This window comes from Lissotriton helveticus, chromosome 6, assembly GCF_964261635.1.
Source record: "Lissotriton helveticus chromosome 6, aLisHel1.1, whole genome shotgun sequence".
Taxonomy (NCBI): Eukaryota; Metazoa; Chordata; class Amphibia; order Caudata; family Salamandridae; genus Lissotriton; species Lissotriton helveticus.
Window position 1 is genome coordinate 967,232,291 of NC_136067.1, and position 22,965 is coordinate 967,255,255.

General features: G+C 48.1%; 1 protein-coding gene across 4 annotated transcripts in view; it reads right to left on the minus strand.

Annotated features, from left to right (window-relative positions):
• Positions 1 to 22,965, minus strand: part of LOC144763225 (uncharacterized) — a 268,530-nt gene that overhangs the window by 103,304 nt on the left and 142,261 nt on the right. For 3 of the 4 annotated variants that reach the window (XM_078648618.1, XM_078648621.1, XM_078648620.1), the window contains one exon: positions 22,652 to 22,964. The gene's annotated coding sequence lies outside the window, so the exon portion shown is untranslated. The remainder of the gene's footprint in view (positions 1 to 22,651; position 22,965) is intronic. The other variant, XM_078648619.1, reaches the window with a different exon arrangement.

Consider the following 22,965-nt stretch of genomic DNA (forward strand, 5'->3'; position numbering starts at 1 on the left):
GTTTAAGAGATGAATGGCCCATATAAGAGCCTTGAGCAAAATAATTATTAGAGACACAAACAACCTGGACATGGCTTCAAAACAACCTGGACATGGCTTTGTCTTGAGGAAAGCAAATGAAAACATCCTTGTTTACTTATGAGTAGATACCATCACTGAGGCTGTATTTATAAATGATTTTCTGAAATGGAAAAGGACACAGAGAAACATGAATGTGGACCCGCTCATTGGTGTAAAACAAAGGCACATTTCTTTCTGCAAATATGAATAAAGGACAATGTAAGCTGGCTGTTGCCTCATAATGTCAACTACAGCCTGGTTATGTTAACCTAAACACATTTTAATAAAGCATTATTTTCTTTTTAAAAAACTCTCTCAAATGTATTGCATTTCTCTTTCTTCTATACGTTATGGGTGAATTTGTCAGGAGTACTCTAGCGTGCCCTATTAATGGATGGAATAAAAGCTTTGAAAAACGTAGCCAAATAACTTTAATGTCCCTGAAAGCTTTATCCTTTATCAACACCAATTTAGATGTTTGCGACAACAGATATGGACAAGAGAGAAATCTCTTCAAACACAGAGAAACACCTGAAGACTACAGAAGACATTTTGTGTTCTAGTCCATCCTGGTGCTCTGCTCTCTATTGGCTTTGTTCCAAGCTCCCCTCCAATTGACATCTATCGCCAAGGAAAATTTACCTTTATGTCAACAGCCAACAGAAAAATAGGCATTCCCTAATATACTTCTTAAGGCACTCAATAGACCGACATAAGCCAGGTATCTCCCTTATATTGATTACTTCAAATTTTCTTCTAAATATTTCCATTGCTGTTTACTTTTATTCTATTCTCCTTTTTATACTCAAAGGCCATAACCTGAATAATTATCAATAGCAGTCGAAAACTGACAGATGCTGAAGAGAAAAGTAAAAACAAGAGAAAGGGAGAGCACAAAGAGGCAAGGAAACAGTATGTGTAAGTTGGGGTTTTGCAAGGTAGAAAAAGAGGGTGGAGGACTTAAAAGCCTGAAGGAGCTAAAGAATGATGATGGATTAAACCCAGATCAGTTGACTGGGGGTGAGTGCTTGCAATGTTCAACACTCCGTTCATCATCTCCTTTGGTTTTGCTTTGTTTGCCCTAAGTTGGCAGGGTATGACCAGACGTGGGTCCCTTGCTCACTTTGCCACTGGATTCAAGCTAACCTGGCTGATTAGCCAGAAACCGGTCCCAGGATGCTTGTTTCCGGTCCAGGGAAGGCTTGGCAGTTCGGGCTGGACTGTTCCCTTGAGGCACAGGGTCAAGACTGATTTGCATATGGATGGTTTCAAACTGGAATGGCATGGTGAGCAAAAAAACGATGGATTTAGGCCCAGATCTCTGTACTGGGGTGAATGTATGACATTGTTCTGCATTCTGTCCACCAACTGTTGGTTCTGCATTTGTCAACCCGAGTGGGAGGGGTATGCCCAGAGGTGGGTCCCGTGCTCATCCTAGGACTGGTTTCGGGGTTTCACCCTTCTTCAGCCAGGATAGCTTGATTCCAGTGGCATGGTGAGCACGGGACCCACGTCTGGGCATACCCATCCTAATTGGGATGACAAATGCAAAAACAACAGTTCATGGACAGAATGCAGAACAATGTCATACATTCACCCCAGTACAGAGATCTGGGACTAAATCCATCGTTTTTTTGCTCATCATGCCATTCCAGTTTGAACCCAGCCATATGCAAATCAGTCTTGACCCTGTGCTTCATGGGAACAGCCCAGCCCAAACTGCTAAGCCAGGTCCTCCCTGGACTGGAAAAAAAGCATCCTAGGACCTGTTTCGTGGTTTCACCCCTCTTCAGCCAGGATACTTTATTCCAGTGGCATGGATGCTTGTTTCCAGTCCAGGGAGGACCTGGCTTGGCAGTTCGGGCTGGACTGTTCCCCTGAGGCACAGGGTCAAGACCGATTTATATATGGCTGGGTTCAAACTGGAATGGAATGATGAGCAAAAAAACTATGGATTTAGGCCCAGATCTCTGTACTGGGAAGAATGTATGACATGTTTCTCCATTCTGTCCATCAACTGTTGTTTTTGTAGTCGCCACTACCAAACTCGATGGCAAGCCACCCACCAGATTACAAGTTTCCTCGTGGTCTGGTGGGTGGTCTTTTGGCGGTGCCTATTAGACAGTCACCGCAATGGGAGCGCCAAAGCCCATTCCTGCATTGCATGGGCTGTGCAGTTCATGCCATGCAGGAAAGGGGGTGCATGGACACAGGGGAGCACACCATGTGCCTCCCTGCATTTGTCCCCTGGCCCCGAGGCAACTGGGGGACCTGGTGGCTGCCCTTAGTTTCCTCATCGCCAGCCTTTTCATGCTGTGAGCACCGCCATGAAAGCGCGGGTGGTGAGGAAACACGTAATATGTTTGGCAGTGCCACAGTGGCACCGCCAAGCATATTGCAGCCTCTGATCGCCGCTCAACCGCCAGGGATCGTTGTTCCCGGCAGTCTCATGGTGGTCCGACCGTCAAAGTCGTATTATGGTGTTCAGACTGCTGGTGCATCTGTAGCCACACTGCCACCGCGGCGCCACTGTGGGTTTGGCGGTCTAAAGACCACCAATCTCATTACCAGGCCCTACATTTGTAAGTTGGGGTGTTTAGTCTTAAATACACATTTGACCAAATCCTCTTAAATTTCCCACAAAATGTGTATCTAGGGCACCGGCCTGAGTGCAGCTTGCCCAGTTCGAAGCAGTCGCGGCTTCCTTAAATAAAGAATGATGAGGTGTGAAAGGCACACGACTCATCACAAATCCAGCGCATGACCGATGGTGCTATTTGCTGTCCACGACAAGGTACTCTGACCCTCTGCTGAAAAACAAACGAAAGCCTTTTTGTCAAAGCTTCTGTGGTTTCAGCCAAACTATCTGCAGGCTGGTGGATGCTGCCCAGGTGCAGGCCACACAGCAGTAGCACAGATTTCGGATTCTGCAGCCTGCCACCCTGTGTAGCCAACAACAGAACAATGCCCAAGTGCGTTAAGACGGAGGATGGAAGGTTCTCATGCGCTCCAAATAACTTTAGTGACTCAGTTCTGTCAACAGCCACACCACATGGGCCCAAACGGACAACAAACAAATGAGCACAGCGCTAGGCAAGGAATGGGTTGCTGGGCGCTTTGTTTGAGGTCCATGAGCAGGAAAAGGAAAGACTTTTTCCTACTTGTGGACCACAACTCCAACCAATCATGGAGCTGCTCTCAGGCTGTGAAAACAGCTCCAGGATTGGTGGGAGAAGGCTCACCCAGTGCTCATTTGGAATCTGGGGGCTTGTGTCAGAAATTCCCAGGCTGTTTCACAGCCTTTGGTTTGCTGGGTCTACAGTGCACATGTCGGGCTGCTTGTCGCAAGAAAACCGGCCAATCCATCATCCTCACTGTAGACCAGTGGTGTAATCCTGCATTTGTGGAACTACACATAAATAAAATCTTGACATTTGTCTTTATACAGGGATCCCACTTATTAATACAGTCACGACTGTCCGACCTATAACTTCATATTACGTTGTTTCAGGTAACAAACTTCGTGCATTTTCTAGTCTGATGCACTGCATAAAATATTTGTATCCTTTGTTTGGAGTTGTGACAGCGTTTTGATTCTCACTAGTCTCCGCTGGATGGTAGTATAAGACTATTATATCTCTCAGTGCGCGCCCAGCCTAACAAGATTAACATCCTCATGTGGAAGAACAGGCAGAACCTAGTTTAAAATGTCACTGCCGAGAAAATTCCTGTAAACTATTTGTACAGAAAAATATAAATCCATTTACTGGCTTTCACGGATCTAAATGGAGGTTTGCCTCTTGGGTCAGGTATTATTCAGACCAGCACACACAATGCTGCAATCTGTCTTTATTATGCTATTTTTAGGTCGAGCATTCAAGATCTCTTGTATATACTTTAGTATATACGTATATGTGTTTGTACTTTGTGGGTTTTGGAGATCAGCCCTAGGACTTGTGTGCTTCCGCTTAGGACTTTTTTTCTGTTCAACTGCCTCTATTTAACTTTCTTGATAGAAAACGACCAGTAGAGGTCAGTAATATACCAGAATTGCTTTCTGCTGAGGGACTTTCTTTTTTTTTAATGTTTCTGGCAACTGCCTTTATTTAACTTTCTTGATAAAAAAAGGACCAGCAGTCAGTAAAATACCAGAATTACTTTATCATTCTCTAGATTCCAGTCCCTAAAAATTGTCTTGCGTGTTTACTGTTTTCTGCCATTGACTTTGCCTTTTGTGACTGTTGGCTGGCTGGAATGCTTGTGATTATGGACTGAATAGCCTTGCCACATTGCATAGACTCAGAGCATTGGGCTGTTTGGGTAGGACGTTTCTCACGGTTCTAGGAATCGCCAAGCCCATAAATTGCAATATCCCCGATTCGAGCGGGAGACTCCGGATGTTTGAAGCAAAAACTGGTTTCATTTGGGTGTCACCCCTTAAAATTGTCTCCTTCAATATTAGCCAATTAGGCAAATTCCCCCGATTTGTTTTTCAAAATGTCCCACTTCCCCGTTTGAAAAAATGTTGGCTTGTATGGAAGTCTTATGTGCTATAGTTTTGATAAATTATGCTCATTGGTTGAAATGGAAATATAGAAGTGCAGGCACTTAGGGGCATGTTTACAGTAAAATGAGTTGTGCCAAATTTGACAGCACCCTGCTCTGACATTTTTAAAACACAGGGATGCACTAGATTCACAAGAAAATGGCGCACCCTGTGTTTCCTCTAGCGCTGGCACAAAAAAGACAGGTGCCTAGCACCAGCTTAGGCACCTTCCTGCACATAAAACAATCAATAATGGCGATTTGAACCTTCTATGTGTGCTACAAAATGCAGCACAAATGGAAAGAGCAAAAGCGAGGGGAAATTAACCATTTCGTCTTGTATCGCCATTCTAATGCCTGGCATTCCATCGGATACGTTTTTGGTGCTGCCTCAGCCTTGTAAATCTGGAGCAGCGTAAACAAACAATGGGTGTTGCTTTGAAAGGCCCACAGCAACACCCATTGCACGCCCCTCTGCCGCAGAGGACTGCAGCGGAAATGGGCTTATTTACAAGGTGGCGTTAAGCCATACAAAGTATGGAAAATTGTGCTGTGCCACCGGAGCATCAAAAAAAGTGATGCTCCGGTGGCGGTGAGGGCGTGTAAATTCCTCTCAATATCCTAGAGGGGAAACAGCCATTACAACGCGGCTGTTACGTCGCATGCGTTGTACCACGCGTAGACTTTACGGCGCGGGCCATTACATCGCATGAGCATTTAAAACGCATGTGATGTAATGGCAGACAGGAACCGGGAGCAGAGACTTGGCGACACTGGGAACGGACCACGAGGAAGGAGAGAAGTAAGTGGGATTAGGGTTTAGTGTAGTCTCAGGTGGTAGTAGTGTAAGCGCTAGGGCTAGTGTATGCTAGTATTTTAGAGTTTAGGGCTTAGGGTAGTGTAAGGGTGTTGTAGTGTATGCTAGTGTTTTAGAATTTAGGGCTTAGGGTAGTGTCAGGGGGTTGTAGTGTATGGTATTGGTTTAGGCTTACGGGTTGTGTAAGCAGGCCCGGGACAGACTGTACATAGGGGTAGGGTCGTGTTTTGAGTAGTGTTTTGGGGTAGTTTTAAATTATGTAATGTACGTTATTACTATGGACTGTGTGTTTGTAGGGTAGTGTGTTAGTGTTTGAGGGATATTTAGCAATTTAAATACATGCGGGAAAGTTGAGGACGATGTAAAGGCATATAGTATGCATTTCAAAGGAAATGCGAACTAATGCCATGCGTTGTAAAAAATGCGTTGTGACGGTATAAGCGAACTAAAAACCGCGTTGTAAAAGCACGCGTTGTTTTAGTTTGCGATGTTTTGTCATACATCCATCCTAGAGTACCTGTTTGCTACAGACAATTGCAGGTAGTCTTCCATTACAAGTATTACCTCACTTCTGAAAAGTGCAGGTACTCTACCTTTCAAATTAACACCTTGGCTGCTAGGGAGATTATCCTGCTGTGCTGAATAATATGCAAATCCATTGTTCATGACGAGCTCAGCTCGTCATGATCACACGAGCAGTGTACTGCATGACGAGCTGAGCTCGTCATGAGCATCGAAGGGGTTAAAGAAGTGAATGTGATACTGGTAGTTTTGGTTGTATTCTGTCTGGGATTTTGTGTGTCCCTACTGAAGGTGTAATGAACGAGTATATAATGAACTTGTCAATTAGCTGAAGAGGATCTTATTTATGACAAACAGCCCGGTGTCTGGTGCTGAGCTCTACCAAAGGGGATGATGGACGGAGCGTTTGAACAAATCAAACACTCACCTCCAGTCAACTGATCTGGGTTTAATCCATCATCATTCTTTAGCTCACTCCACCACCCCAGTTCAGACATGGCCATATGCAAATTAGTCTGACCCTGTGCCTCATGGGAACAGTCCAGCCCAAACTGCCAAGCCATGTCTTCTCTGGACCGGAAACAAAGCATCCTGGGACCGGTTTCGGGTTCATAACCCTTGTCAACCAGGCTATCTTGAATTCAGTGGCAAAGTGAGCAAGGGACCCATGTGTGGGCATACCCTGCCAACTTATGGCGAACAAAGCAACACCAAAAAGGATGATGGACGGAGCGTTTGAGCAAATCAAACACCCACACCCAGTCAACTGATCTGGGTGTAATCCATTAGAAAAGCCACCTGGTTCTCCGCAAACCTCCAAGAAGCCAGAAGCCTCGAGAAGAACTAGAGAAATAACAAGACTCCTGAAAACCACACCACCTACAAGAACGCCATGACGGCATACCACCAAAACATCAGAACCATAAAAAGAACCTTCATCCACAACAAAGTCCTCGTCAATGTGAGCAACCCAAGGGAACACCAGCGTTATATAGGAATTCACCAAGCCCCCCAGCGCACCATGGAGATCACCTCCTCCCAGGACCTCTGCGACAAGCTCAGAACATACTTCCACCTGAAATCTAGAACCTCTACGACAACTTCAACGACCAAATATCTGACTCCGCAACCACCAATGACCAAACATCTGGCTCCGGCAACACCAACCAACCCACCATCTCCTCCTGGACACCAGTCACATTAGAAGAGACCGCCTCGACCATGAAAGGCATCCACTCAGGGGCCCACACAGACCACTGTCCACTGCATATAAACCACAGAGCCACCATCGCACCAGAATTATGACACACAATAAAACGCCAACTTCAAGACCGGCACCTTTCCCGACAACTGGAAACGCACAAAAGTCAGACCCCTGATGAAATCCTCAGCAGATCCCATGGACATCAAGAACTACCGACCCATCTCTCTTTTCCCCTTCACTGCAAAAGTCGATGTGAAGACTGTTAACACAGCTAATAAAGTTCATCGAAGACAACTCCATCCTTGACCCCTCCCAATACGGATTCCGCACCAACCACAGCACAGAAACCATGTCACTTGCCGCCACAGATGACATCGGACCCTCCTTGACCAAAGCCACACCGCAGCCCTGATCCTGCTCGACCTGTCAGCAGCATTCAACACCGTCTCCCACCGCACACTCGCCACCAGACTACGCGACGCTGGCATACAAGGTACCGCCCTTGACTGGATCCGCTCGTTCCTCACCGGCAGAAGCCAAAGAATCAGACTGCCAACACTTCCTCTCCCAACCCACGGAAATCAGCTGCAGAGTACCCCAGGGATCATCGCTCAGCCCAAGCTTCTCCAACATCTCCATGGCCCCCCTCACCACCATCTTCAGACAGTACGGCCTCAACATAGTATCCTACGCCGATGACAACGGGCTCATCCTCTCCCTCACCAAGGACCCCACCATCACCAGACTCAACTTCCAGGAAGGAAGGCAGTACTTTGCATGCTGGATGAGCAACAGCTGCCTGAAGCTCAACGTGGAGAAGACAGAAGTCCTCGTATTCGGAACCACCCCGTCAGCATGGAACAACACCTAGTGGCCCACTGCCCTCGGAAGACCCCCGACCCCCACAGACCATGCCAGAAACCTAGGCATCATACGCCGTCGGGTCCAGCTGCTTCAACACCCTCCCCAACATCCAAAAAACCTTTAAATGGATTCCCCCCCTCTAGTTCTGTTACAATCTTACCTTCCAGTGCCACCCTAGAGCCCAAAATAGCCACCTTTAGCTAAGCCCTGGAGGGCACCTCCACCATCACCTCCGGGTTAGGGTCACGACGAGGCCTCCCCTGGCGTGTTTGTCTGTGAGGGCCTGCCAGAGGCATTGTATACAGTTCAATAGTGTTAGCCTGGCATTGCCCCGTGGCATCTGTTTCCCGTCGCAGTTGTAAAACAGCAGCCACAGGAGCAAACCAATGTATAAAGGTTTACAGGTCAGAATGCTAGCCAGGCCAGTCCCAGATATGATGTCACCCCCATGTCTTCCAGGGGTTCTGCTCAGCGTAATCTAACAGGAGACAACCAGAGTAAATTGCTGGGCAAGTACTGAGTCCTACATAGGAGGGGGAGAGCATCCCAGTCCCAGTGGCCACCAGGCTTTAAAAGCAGCACATACAGTTTATGGCAGCATCAAGTAGCTACCCAAAGAAGGCACCGCTTCATGTGTCTACAAGCATTCTAAGTGCAGAGACGCTGCAGTGAAGGCGCAGTGCGGCCCAGAGTCCCTGACAGGAGAAAGCATCTGATGCATGCGGGCAGGAGGGAAGACTAGCCGAGCGGCACACCCTCAGCCGTAAGCTGACGTGAGCTGGTCTCCAAGCTGATTGCTGACCATACCTCCAATCACTTTCACACCAGGGCTGGGGGACTCCACTGAGTCAATTTGCTGCCCCATGTGGCCAGCAACAGTTTTCGTGTCTCTGTCAAGAAAAGGGGGAGGCGGCAGTTGCCTGGCATTCACACCCCAACTGAAGCAATTGCAAATCCCTGTAAAGTTGTGGGCTCTAGGCTAATTGGTAAATAAAACACAGACACAGTAGTTGCTATTACTGGAACTGCCCACAATCATGTGCACTCTGGCCCTTTTATTAACAGGCCCACGTCACTCGTGACGCCTGTGTTAGATGGATGTGGGGTGTGAGTGTATCCAGCCCTCACGGGAATGGCTGGTAATATAAGTGCCTGCTGAGACACTAGAACGTGTCCAGCAGGACACTACATTCTTCCCAAACTTTATTTAAACAAAACAAAGTCAAACTAATGGAAATAAACTATGCACACAAGACACCACTCAGTCTCAGCCTTGAAAGGCAGTCCACAGGAAAAAAGTGGACAGGTACAGCAAAGAGCACCCGGGTATCTCGGCACATGTCCATAATTTAACCAGCTACTACTTGGCACGAATAATGTGCTGATGGGAGTCCGGATTCTTTGGCACCTGTACACTTACACACTGTTGGATTGAGCTGTGTGCTCTTGCGGAGATGCTGTAGGTGTCTGACAACTCAAACATATTGCATCAGGAGAGTAGATGGAGTCCTATTACAGAGTCTTCTCTTGAGGACACCCGGGCACTATGATGACCAATCCACCAGAACTGAGATGGCATCAATGATGCTTAGTGGGTTATCCCCCGAAGCCTCGGTGCCTTCCGGTATCTTGTAGGTGGAGCCGCTTCCAGACCATCTCTCATATCAGGATGCCTTGGTGCAGACTTGTCCTTCAGGCCCTTTTGCGGGGCTGCCACGGTAAAGCGTAGACTGTGCAGGGCTTCTTGTGGGCCACCTGGGTCCTGCAGAAGGATCACTGACTGGATCCGATGGCGTTGTTCATGCAACCACCAGGGTAGGTGACTTAAATGTCGGTGTGCTTGCTAACAGGACACAGAGGCAGATGGGCTATCAGATAATACCTGGACACTTGATCTTTCATTTTGAGAGGGGTGACTTGGTCTCTTGGTGCTTTGTAGGTGCTAGGCTCCACCCTGGTGACAATTTACTCCTTCGATGGGAGGGGTGATTCACGTTGCAACAATGGTGTGGTTGCCATTAGACTGAAAGACGGGTGATGATGATTCATCTGGAGTAACAAATAACGACTTTGCAGCCACGTAGGTCGGTGTCTCTGCTGAGGCTGTTCTTCACCTGTGGATTCTGCGGTCACAAGCAGGGATGGCGTCTGACTTTGACTATAAACACTTGGGAATTGAAGGTCACACTAGGAAGCGTTGAGGTTAGATGCAGTTCGCACTTGCTGACAGCTTATGTTTGGTTCTCCCATTGAGCTGTCTCCAGGGACATCGCTCCAACTTGGTGGCTGTCTTGTGTCTGTAGGTGCACTCTTGACTTGTGGTAAGAGTCCAAGTCCCCTACCGCTGCATCTGCGATTGTGAGTAGGGGTGCCATCTGTCTCGAGCAGCCGGCGCTTGGGGACTGACGGTCGCACTGGGAAGCGTGGGGTAGAGACGCAGTTTGCGTTTGATAGCGACTTACATTTGTTCTCCCTTTATCCTGTCGCCAGGGATGTTGCTCCCCTCGGTGTCTAATTGCGTCTGCAGGGCACTCCGATGGTGGCTTGGTCTTTGGTCTGTTCACCCTGTGATCTTCTGCATCTATGTTCGTCCAGTTCTTCTGTGTGACTGATCTGGTCACATTCCCTTCTCCTTCTCATTTATTTTTCACAAGGTGGCGTCATGTTATGCTCCTTCTTACATGCAGTGTAATGTGGGAATTCTGCAACATATGGCACGTCTTCAGTGCACAAGCTGTGGTGGCAGCTTGCCACTTGGAGTGTGTGACTCTGCTCTTGCCTGAATTGGGCCACTGAGGCACTGTGGGGGAGGACATTCTTTGGGCCACAGCGGGTGGTGCCAATGCTGTGAAGGTGTAGAAGCTCTCCCTCTTGCCTTCGGGCCATACTAGGATTTTTCACACCTCTTGGCTCTGGGGTACCTGTGTGGGGTAGATGGCAGACAGTTCCTCACTTAATTTGTGGGGGGTAGCAGTAGCAGACTTCCCCCTATTGGCACCAGTGGCAGCGTCTCCTGTATGTTGTGGCATCATGACACACTCTCCTCCTTCTGGGGCACAATGCTTACACCTCAAGATTTCGCTGTTGCGCGCCTAGTCTGCTGAGATTGGTACTTGGTTGGCAAGTTCATGTAACGCTCTAAATAGACGGCCAATCGGTGCTGGGGCTGCCACCTGGTACAGTCTCTCTCATGTGTATATGCATGGTCTCTGCACCTGTCGAGTCAGTGCCTTCTTCTGGCTCACTGGGTGCTATCTCCTCTCTCTTGCAGTGGTGGCTGTTCACCAGTAGGGGTCATGCAGCACCCATCTCTCTCACTGGGGCTTTTCCTTGTGTGGCCTTTCTCCCAGGCCCATACACTTTAAACCTTCCCTGAGGAAATAGATCTATGGCTGCAGGCGGTGGCAGTGTTACTTGCTAGCTGATTAGCAGGGCCTTGCGGGGTTTAACACCTTTCTCCACTACTGTTCTTTCTTTCTTTGCTGGGGCGTTTCCTTTTTGGGATTTGCTTTATTGGACTCTTGGCAGCTTTAGGCTTCTTGTAGCTCTTTGCTACGTGGGGGGTTTGGAGTCTTGCCCCTTCAAAACACTTGGCAGCCCCCTTGGCCAGTCACTGCTGTGGTGCTGGGAGCAGTGCTCAGTCTCTTCATCTTGTTTTGCCAGTGGCTGGGCTATGGTCTCCTTACTGGACGCAGGTACATGCTCCAAGCACTTCTCTCCTTTGAATGTAATGCCCCCAGTCTGTGGCGGGGTTCATGAAGTGGTAAACATAGTGGCAACTTCAGGTATCCACTGTGCTTACTCCCTCTATGCTTTGTGACTGCAGTCACTCGCTGTGCACATAGGTAACAAGGGTACTCCCTACGGTAATTTCAGGTCTAGAGGGGGGAGTGACAATAGAACAACAATGAAATGGGGGGAACCTCTATTATGACCTATCTATCTTAATATAATAGCATTTAAGTATATTCGCAATTACATAAGGGATGCAACAGGGTACATGAAATCATTCACTTAGACATAGTATTTGTTATTTTCCATTCTTCTTTGTATCAAAAATATTTTTTAATTTTTTAGTGAGTATATAGTCAAGATTGTGATACAATAACATAATAGCGTTTATACAACTATATAAAATACAGATCTAAGACATTGTTCAACAGGAACCCCTGAACAATCTGTATACAAAAACCGTCACTCATACCTTCATTCATACAAACTCAGACTTTCATATCTAGTGTGCTGACAAAACTAATACAACATACACAGTGAAACAATAGTGTCCTGCATTAGACTCCTCAAAGTATAGTACAACTCGTGATTTACATCTTCCTTTTTTTATTTATTTGCAAGGGTTGGTAGTCTTTTGTAATCCTTTCCTTTATTACTTCAGGGTTTGATTCTATTTTGTGTGAGGGTCTACGGTGCGTACGGCCTACGTACGTTTCGGTGGTATCATTTCTTTAATTCACCTTCTTCAGGGCCAACATGAAACTGGACAAAGAACATATATATGCATTCTATTAAAACCAGGGAGTTCTCATAATCTTTAGCATTCCTGTTCCATTCGTGAAAATATACAAGGATAGGTCTCATATGTTCTGAATCTCTGTGCAGATGTTAATTCCAAGTTATTTTGGTCCACGGAGTGTGTCTGTATTAGGTATTTACATGAATTGGTATATCGGGCAGGCACCAAGAGTGGCTGGTGCTGCTCTGATGTCCTTTAAACGCGAAGTTTGTCGTCTCCGGGGGGGGCGCCTTAGGCCAGTATCTCTGCCACAGCTGTGCACATGCCTTCACTCCCTGTTCTTCTTACGAAATGATGAGGGCAGTTGCAGCGGGCAGCAAAGTCTCTTCTGGCTGTGGCTGTAGATGGTGTACTTGCACCCGTCCCGGCTTCTCACTCTTTCTTGCGGGTGATAGGCAGAGCTGTCTGGATGCTCTGGTAGGCAACAGTAGCTGTGGATGGGCGGAGTCGCAGGAGGTGCTTTCCCGTTTCCTGTTTGTGTGGGGGCACTAGGGCTCTTCCTCATGTAAGCAGCAGCGCAAGTTGTTTTTTGAGAATTTCACTGCTGGGTGCAGATTACTGGGCAGTCACTAGGTGGAGCTGCAGCCACCATTCTACTCAGCCCGCTGCAGTCTCAGTAATCTCCACGATGCTGCAGGTGCTGGTCTTACTTAAATGCAGATGTGGGGCTTTATTTCCTGCAAAATGCGCTTATCCTTTCCAAACGGTTCGCCCAGTTGGGGCGAACATGTACCTTACCTAGGTACGCTGCCCTTTTCCACACTGCCACTGCAGCCTTTCTCCCCTGTGGAGGCAGTGTGGTGGCTACTCCCTCCCTGCTCTGGGAACTGCAGATGTGGGCAGCATCATGCAGGCTGGGTGGCCTTATTCACTCAGACTTCCTGCACGCTGGGCTGCCAACAAAAATCTCCTCTCTTTTCCCCGGCAGCCTCTTGCCAACTCTGGGCCATGTGGGGGCTGAAAGTGTAGATGCGGGGTCGCAGTCTCTCACGTGTTCAGCCCTGGACAGGGCTGCCGCATGCAGGGCACTTTCCTTGCGATATGTTTCAAATACTATTTTTATGGTCTGGCTTCTCAGTGCAGCTATCCCTAGACAATTATGTGACAATCATAAGAAGAGAGATTTTGGCTCCGCTGACAAGCTGGGAGCCAATAGTTTCGATTGGGTAGAAGTTGTGAGCTTGCACAAAAAACATGCTGGCTGAGGTGGGGGGTGCATGGTTAACCGCGGAGTGTGATGGTCGCTTTAACGAGAGTCTCTGCCGATCGAGCCTGATTTCCCCTTACAATCTGATCAAAAATCCTTAATCTGGGTGAGGTCGGTATGGCCCACTGATCTCCCGGGTATTGCTTGAGTCCCGAAAAAAACCCAGATTGGCCCTGAACAGGAGGTGAGGCGGTGAGAGGTCTGCAGGTGAGCAGCATCCCAAGGCAAGCATGGCGGAGCTTGCGAGCTCTGAGAACCGCGTCGTGGGGATCCGGCGTTCCTCCCTGCTCGAGATGCACTAGGAAGGTGGGAACTGGGATCACTACAGGCTGAAGCAAGAACAGGCGCCACAGCATTGGGAGGCAGTGCTACACAGAACAAATTGAGCACCGTATGGAGCCCGGTGACAAGGAGAATTAGGATGGCCAGAGGCAGAGGATTGACCCACACTACCTGAGGTGACTCCAGAGCATGTGATGTGGTGAGAGGGCAGAGCGCGGGGCAAGCACTAGAGAGTGCAAGCGACATAGTTGGATCGCATCGGCGATTGTAATACTGCGCACAGGGAGAGAGGACAATTCTGGCGAGGCCATTTTGGGGAGGCCTTGGCTGAAATCTGTGGGCAGGTCGACCGCACACGTGCCCCCCTGGAGCAGGGCTCACTGAGACGATATCTAGGTACCACAGGAGGCTGAAGTTCGGGTGCTGCGTACTGAACAATACTGGTCCTGGGGCTGTCTCCATAGAAGGGTGTCCGTGTGCACAGAAGGGGACGGTGAGACGCTTTTCGGTCCTCTGGTCACAGCAGTGGTCCCACGAGAGGCGGCGTTACAGTCATGACAAGGGGCAGAGGTCCACGTGGCCCCCAACAGACCAAACTAGATAAATACGCTGTACCACGGGACCAGACGGCCAATTCAGAGGGGGTGTACACACCAGGGTTGCTAACGGCTTCCCCCAAGTGGAAAACCCGGATCCCACATTACAAGATGTTATCACCGCAATACAAGGGATTAAAGCAGACCTGGCAGGTAAAATCGACGCAGTAACCACAGAGGTGTCCCTACTTAGAGATGACCTCCGCAACATGAGGGACATAGAGTGACCGAAGTGGAAGGTACGACGGTGGAACTGGTGGAGGACATGAAAACCCTGAAGAAGCAGGTCCAGGAATTAACGCAGATGACGAGGGACTTAGAGGTCAAGATGGAAAGCCAAGAGGGGTAATCCCGACGCAATAATATTCGAATAATAGGAGTGCCAGAAAAGACGGAGGGACGGACAGTGGCATGTTTGTTGAGGACTTAGTAACCAACTCACTCCAGACCAGGGATCTGGCAAAATTATTTTTGGTGGAACGCACCCATAGGGTTCCTGGAGTGCGGTCCCATAATTGCGAGACTATTCTATTACAGGGATGCAATACTTCAGGCAGCCAGTAGCACCCCACCGCTTAAGTATGAGAATGCCCTCATTACTTTTTATCCAGATTTTACACAGAAGGTGCAGCAGAAAAGACAGACCTTTCTGGATATCAAAAAGAACTTACGTGACCGAGACATTAAGTACTCTATGCTTTTCCTAGCGACACTTAGAGTAATGGCAGAAGGCAAAGTTTGGCAGTTGTACACTCCTAAGGAGGACCAAGACTGGTTAGAATGCTGGAGGACTATTCCAAAGTCACATCACCGGCAGCAGACCACATCCAGGGAGAACACAGCAGATCCCGAGGGCGAGACAGACTCTGGATGCTGATCGATAAGGAGGGGGTCTGCTCTTTGACTCCAGAGGAGGTGCAGCAAGGGGAAGCTCTGGGGGTTGGGGCTCCGTAGAACCGTGGGTGGTTTGCACTGACTTGCAGCTGATGCAGTGCGATAACACGACAGCATATCAGTTTAAGACCATATATGCAGCTAAGACTTATGCTTTCTCTGTGTAGCTAAAAGTAATGTTAAATTGTTGTGCTTGCCTAGATATATGAGGGTCAGTAGAAGACCCTATATGTAGTTAAGTCTTTTGCTTCCTATTTACAGCCAGGAGAGATGTTAAATTGTAGTGTCTGTCTAGATATAACATGGTCAGTTGAAGACCCTACATGCAGATACGTTTTATGCTTCCTACCTACAGCCAAAAGCAATGTTAAAGTGGGATACTTGCCTAGATACAGCAGGGTCAGTTGAAGACCCTGCATACAGATATCTTTTAACGTTTCCCGCGTACAGCCAAAAGCGATGTTAAATCGTTGTGTTTGCCCAAGATATAACATGGTACTACATCTACACCGCTTTCCGGCACTGAGCCAACCCCAGTTGGGTTTCTTAATCTGGGGCGACAGGCCCTCTGCAAGTTGGGGGGAGGGGTAGTTTTTAACCGACAGTCCAGGGCGGCAGGGAGGGGGTGGGGTTACACACAGGGTTTGCAATGTTGGAGTGGCCACCGAAGAGATGGCACAGTTTTAAAGTTATACAGGTTGATAGCCTGGCAGGGCGTGGGAGGAAGACGAGTTACACTAATGGGAACTAAAGGGCAAGGCAGACTCCTCGCAAACAAATGGTATCTGGGTTGTAGCCCCGTTGTTTAAATATATAATAATTGGGGAAATGGGCGCATATGAGTGCCTCCCTGCCCATTGGCACAACCCAATGGGCAGATATGTAGCCATCACAGGGAAATGGGAGGGCAGGGTGCTTAATCTATGTTCGGTTTAAGGCTTAATCTATGTTCGGTTTATGTACCGCAAAGGTTGCACTCAGACACGTTGAGGAAATTTGGGGCCTTGCTATTGGACCTGCCAGATGGTATCCTAATAATGGGTGGGGACATGAATGCCACAATAGATCTAGGGTTAAAAGGGATATCTGCGGCAGGCCAAGAGCAGGGGCAGGACCCACTAAAGGATTTTGTGGGTGCAATGGGGCTAGTGGATTTGTGGAGACTGCACAAAAACAAAAGATAGACAATACACGTTCCACTCCATCTTACATGGGGGATACTCCAGCTTGGATTATTTGATGATGCAAACGATGTATGCACAGTGGTTTATGGGGACAGTGCACGGGGCACAGGGAATTTCTGACCATTCGCCTGTAGAAACGCACCTGAAGGGAGTAACAAGACACTTTATTACGCCTCCCAGAATGGACACCTGGCTCTTTAAGGATAAACAGGTTAGGCACCAAATAGGTGTGCAGACGGGGCAATACTTCAGTGTTAATGTAGAAACAGTGAACTCGCCATGCACATTATTGGAGGCATATAAGGCAGTGAGGAGGGGGTACGTTTAGGGACTGGTGAATGGGGAAAAAGAAGAAACGCATTCAACGGAATACACTAGAGAGGGAGATTCTGCACCTGAAGGGGAAGGTCTTGGAAGGTGGTGAGACAGCAGAGCGGGTTAGACAGCAGCTCAAGCTTAAGCAAAAGGAGATGAAAGACATAGAAGAAGCAGCCAAAAAACATGCCAGAGCGACCCAAAGGTGACTATATGAGGTTGGGGGATAAGGCCAACAAGTTGTTGACATGAAAGGGAGAAAGAGCGAAGCTGGGTTGTAGGACTCCACAGCAGGAGACTAAAACGACAGGATCTGACATAGCCTCAGTGTTCGCAGATTACTATGAGGCCTTATACACATCAACAGCCACCAGAACGGGTGAAGATTGCTCGGAGCTGCTAAGAGATCTCCCAGTCCCACGACTTTCAGCAGAACACCGGGAAGCATTAGATATGGAGCTCACGGTGAAAGACATAATATGGGCTATGGGGGACCTACAGTCGAGAAAAGCGGCCGGTCCCAATGGCATTCCGATAACATTCTATAAGGGGGTGGCATTAAAGGTGGCGCTGTACATGCTGGCTATGTATAATAAAGCCCTCAGTGATGGAGAGCTACCGGCAGTCCAGAGATTGGTCACAATTATGGTGCTGCCGAAATAAGGTAAACCGCCGGAAGACTGTGGGTCATACCGTCCGATATCATTGTTGAACGTGGAGGTTAAGCTACTGGCAAAGGTGTTGGCGATCAGGCTGGGGGTGGTTATTTCTTCAGTAATACACCCAGACCAGTCTGGGTTTATACCCCACAGGAGCACCAGGCTCAACTTACAAAGGCTCTATGGTGTGCTGCATGCTACCAGGAACGTCGCATATGGAGGCGCGGCGCTACAGACGCTTGACACATGCATGGCATTTGACAATAAAGAATTGCCATACCTAATGGCAGTATTAGAGAGGTTCGGATTTGGGCCTAGTTTCTGTGCATGGGTGCGGTTGATGTACACGGGCCCAGTGGCAAGAATTCAAGTGAATGGGGCTACTTCAAGGGTAATACAGCTGAACAAGGGAACAAGGCAGGGCTGCCCGCTCTTGCCCATGTTGTGTGTGCTGGCATTGGAGCCGCTGGCGGCATGGGTTAAGCTGGACCCATTCATCCAAGGAGTAAGTGAGGCATACTGTTATATGTCACTAACCCTGCATCCTCGATTGGTCGAGTCATCCATATATTCCACCTCTTTGGAACCTATTCTGGGTACAGAATAAATTGGAACAAGCCCTACTATAAGTATTATCTGGCGCAGCGCCGTGCTTACTTTCTAGTGCTCATGCTTTAGAAATAAAAGATGAGTTTAAATACCTGGGTATAATAATTTTTAAAGGAAACCACCGCTTCCTAGAGTAGAATTTGCTCCCCCAACTTGACAGAGTGCGCAGGGATATTCTCCACTGGAGGAAGATCCCTCTGTCCCTAATGGGGCGTGCAGCCCTGTTCACAATAATGGCGCTGCCTCGATTTGTCTATGTTCTACAGAACACCCATGTAAGATACCTCCTAGCTTTTTTAAACAAATAGATTCTGAGCTGCGACTGCTGTTACGGGACGGGGTCAGGCTAGAATTGCCCTCCATAAGTTGCAACACAGTGTTTACGAGGGAGGACTGGCAATTCCTGATATTAAAAAGTATTACTGGGCAGCACAACTCACAGCCATTAACAAGTGGGTGTTCGCTGGAAGAGAGGGACCTGTCTCAGAATGGATCGTTACTATCTGGGAGACGGTGGCTACTTAGCGGCGCTGTATGGGCGAGGCGGGTATGGTACAATACCTCCAAACAAAAGGGTGAGAGTACAAGTCTGGAGGGCGGCCATCGCGTTTCTTGGGTGGAGGGGCAGGTTGACTGAACGGACACCACTATGGGTCGGCAACCACCTTAAGGAGGTGGGTCAACTAGATGGATTCCAAAAATGGCAGACCATTGGGATAGACTACCTGGGAGATATCTGGAGAGGGGGTAAATTGATAAACTTTGAGGACCTCAAAATAGAGTACAAGATGTCCGACAAGGAGTTCCTACGCTACCTGCAGCTACGACATGCGCTGATGAGACTTATAGCATAAGGGGAACAAATAGCAGAATACTCTCCACTTGAAGACAGGCTGCTCATGGATCCCATGCAGGAAAAGGCTATCTCATTGGTTTATAAAAAAATAATGAATAATTCCCCTGACCTGTTGGTGGCTCTTAGGGAGGCCTGGACAAAAGATTTAGAGATGTTGGATGACGACGACTGGGCGGAGGCGATAGAGTCCAAGGTAGGTGGCAATAAGGGCAAGATTACGGGTAATACAGTTGCGAATATTGCACAGATCATACACCTCCAAGGTACTCTTGCGCCGGATCAGGCGGAGTGACACTGACCGGTGCACATGGGAATGCAGAGAGGTAGGCACATTTTTTCATATATTGTGGTCATGTTCTATGATACAGCAGTTTTGGAAGGGTGTTGTGCATGTCATGACAGATGTAATCGTGCTAGAAGTCCCATGCGAAGCCAAACGCCATATTCTTTATGTGACGGGGGGAGGAGGGGGGGGGGGGGGACCTGGCCTAAATATTCTAAAATATGGCTTACAACAGCAAGCATAGTTGCCAAACGCAATATAGCAAGGGAGTGGGGGGCAAGCCAGCCTCAGAGCGTGACGAAATGTAAGGAGGATCTAGACTGGTGCTGCAGCGCAGAGAAAGTGGAGACCCAAAAAAATGGGACAAAATTTGGGGAGGCTGGGTGCAATACAGAGGACTGTGACCAGTGGCTAATTAGCCCTGTGCAGGAGGAGCGGGAGCAATTATGGGCCAGATGTAGGAAAAACGTATTTACCGATTCATAAATACCGAATTTTACCGATTCGTTATTTATGAATTGGTAAATATGAAGGAGGGAGATTTAGGAAGAATCGGTAATTGAATTACCGATTCTTTAAAATTCGGTATTTACCGATTCGGTAAATACCGAATCGGTATTTCCTATTGATTCCTATGGGCTGTGAAGCCCATAGGAATCAATGGAAAATACCGAATCGGTATTTACCGATTCAGTAAATACCGATTCCAGCAAGGGTGCAGGGGGTGTCACTTTGACACCCTCTAGCACCCCAAAGACGGGCATGTGTGCCATGTGGCACACAGACATGCCCTAAGGGCATGTCTGTCTGTCACATGGCTAGGTGTGCATGCACACACATATGCATGCACACCTGGATTCGGTATTTTAACACCCAATTGGATTGGGTGGTAAAATACCGAATCTGTAGGGCCTTTGGGACTCAGAAGAGTCCCACCTACATCTGGGATTTACCGAATCGGTAAAAATATCGATTCGGTATTTTACAGAATCGGTAAATTTACCGAATCGGTAAATTTACCGATTCTGTCCTGGCTCCATGGATAGTAACCCTCCATTGACAGATGTCACAGCGGCTGTTGAATTTTCTTCTTCGGATGCTTCAGTGTTTCCAGCTGCCTGATGGTGGAGCAACATCCGGCTTCCCTCTCTCACCAGAATTCCCCTCACTCACCAGGTTTCTCCTCTCACAGGACTGTGTGGACTGTGCAGTATACCTCCCATGCCACACCTTAGGGCCACGGGGGAACCACCATCAGTTCCACCTTCAAGTCACTCACTGCACCTCAAGGGTAGTGGTTTCCAGGGTCAGTGTACTCCTGCCACCCAGACTCACAGACATCTACAGAACTTTGGGTTAAACCCAGTCTCTAGGCCCCCTTCCGTTGCTTCTTGATACCCGTCGTGAAGCGGCTGAAGACACATCTCTCTTGGTGGGACTCCCCTCTAATGGGAATCCGTAGAGGCCTTTGTCCCTAGCTTGCCATGGTACTGCGTGAGCTGTGCCGGCCTCTCATAGGCATCGCCAAAGGGTCACTGAAGAACTCCCAAAAGTGTCACATCCAAGCCTCACGTGTAATCCCAAGGGTGGATTGTCCAATGGTTGAGATTGCTCTCACCTGCAGGCATCAGGTTCACCGGTGCACACACTGGTTCCTGGGTGACTAGCCTCCCAAGGCACCAAATATGCCTCATTGACCTCTGGGTGTTTCATAGGCACAGTGCTCCACTCTAGATGTCCAGTGCTCCTTGGATGTTCTTTGGTATGCAATTAATTGCAATAACAATCACAGTTCTTAGTCTGTGACGTGCAGTGTACCAGGTGTCTACTACACACCATTCACTTCTTCTTTTCCTTCGCGCTCTAGTGCTGTGGCCTCGTGCCACATTTTTCTTCTCATCTTCCTTCTTTTCTTCCCTTCTTCTCGTCCTCCTTTTTCAGATGTAGCCTTGTTCCATTTTGTCAAAACCCTTCTTCCTTCAGACCAGTCCTCTCTATGTGACGTGCACTTCACTTAGAATTTCCGAGTCATTTGCCACCCGTAGGACTGACTCTTTTTGCCACTCTCTCTCTCCTGACCAGGTCTCTTGCAGTAATCTTCCTTTCACCAGGACCTCCTTGATCACCTCCTGTCCTAACTGTAGGACTGGAAATGTCTTCGCTTTGTAGACCTCTCAAGGTCTTCTCTTTGCAGGCCTGTCACAGGTCTCCTCTTCATGACCTCTCACAGGTCTCTTCTTCATGGATCTTTCACAGGTCTCCTCTTCACTTGAGAACGCACTCCTTGCACCTCAAGGCTATGCCGTCGCAGCATATGCTTCCCTTCCTCTTCCTTTCCTCACTTAAAGGTGTTGTGCATGCACGTCAAAGCTGCAACATCATAGTGCTTACTTCTGCCTCCACTCCGGCAGGCTTCACAGGCAAGTCACACTGTGTGAAGCCATGGTTCTTCTACCTCATAGGGCTCTATCACTCCCAGGCTCCTGCCTGTAATGTCTGATTTCCGGATGCGCCTCTTGATGCACCACTGTCCTTCATGCTCTCAGTCTTGTTCAGGAGCACTCTCTGCTGGCACTCTGCATGCCCAGTATTCACTTGGGGCGCGTGTCGCTATCTCCTCTCTTGCAGTGGTCTCAGACAATCACTGGTGGTGCGCTTGCAGCACACATTCTTCTGTCTTTTGTGGGCATGCTGCCTGGCTGCTTCTTGGTATCAGTTGAATCATGGAAGCTTTTTTGGGTGGCAGCATTGAGCTTTCTCTGGCTCCATACATTGGGATGAACAAAAGTTACTTACCTGTAAACTGTGGTTCTCCAGTATTAGTGTCTTTCATAGATTCACATGCTTGAATATTCCCCGTCGTCAAAGTGGGAGTCCAATGGTACATAAAAATAGCAATATAGTAATAACATAACCATAGTATAGCTAAGAAATACCCATAGAATAATGTAGAAACATAGAAATTGATAGACAGAAACTTGGCACTTCAATGACCTATCCAAGTCATTATAAATAGTCCAAACTCCAGCCAATTAGGAACTAGCACCCTCTAGAATCTTTTCATCAGTAACTTTTGTTCTTCTCCAGTATTAGGGTCTCTTTCACAGATTCACATGCTTGAATAAGAGTAGTTAGCAGTGACACCAAGATAGTCCAAGGTAAACCATAAATCAATTATAAAACACAGTACAATAGAGATACTCAAGCATAGAAAAAACGGTACCTTGTATACAGGAGGAGGGAAGCAACAGAGGTTCACCTTATTTAAAGAGATTACGTAGAACCGCTTGTCTCACGGCTGTGTCAGCGTTGTCAGCAGCTTCTAGACAGTAGTGCTTGTAAAGGTGTGTCTGCGGGAAACTGTTCTGGGAGAATGCGCTCGAACAGTTGCAGGAAGTGGTTTTCCAGCTTGTTGATGGCAAAAGGCAATTGGAGTAGATATCCGGCGTGCAATCGTTTGCTTGATGACTGGATGCCCTTTACACATCCGTCCGTAGGCTACAAAAAGATGTTCAGTCTTAGGGATACTGGCCGTCC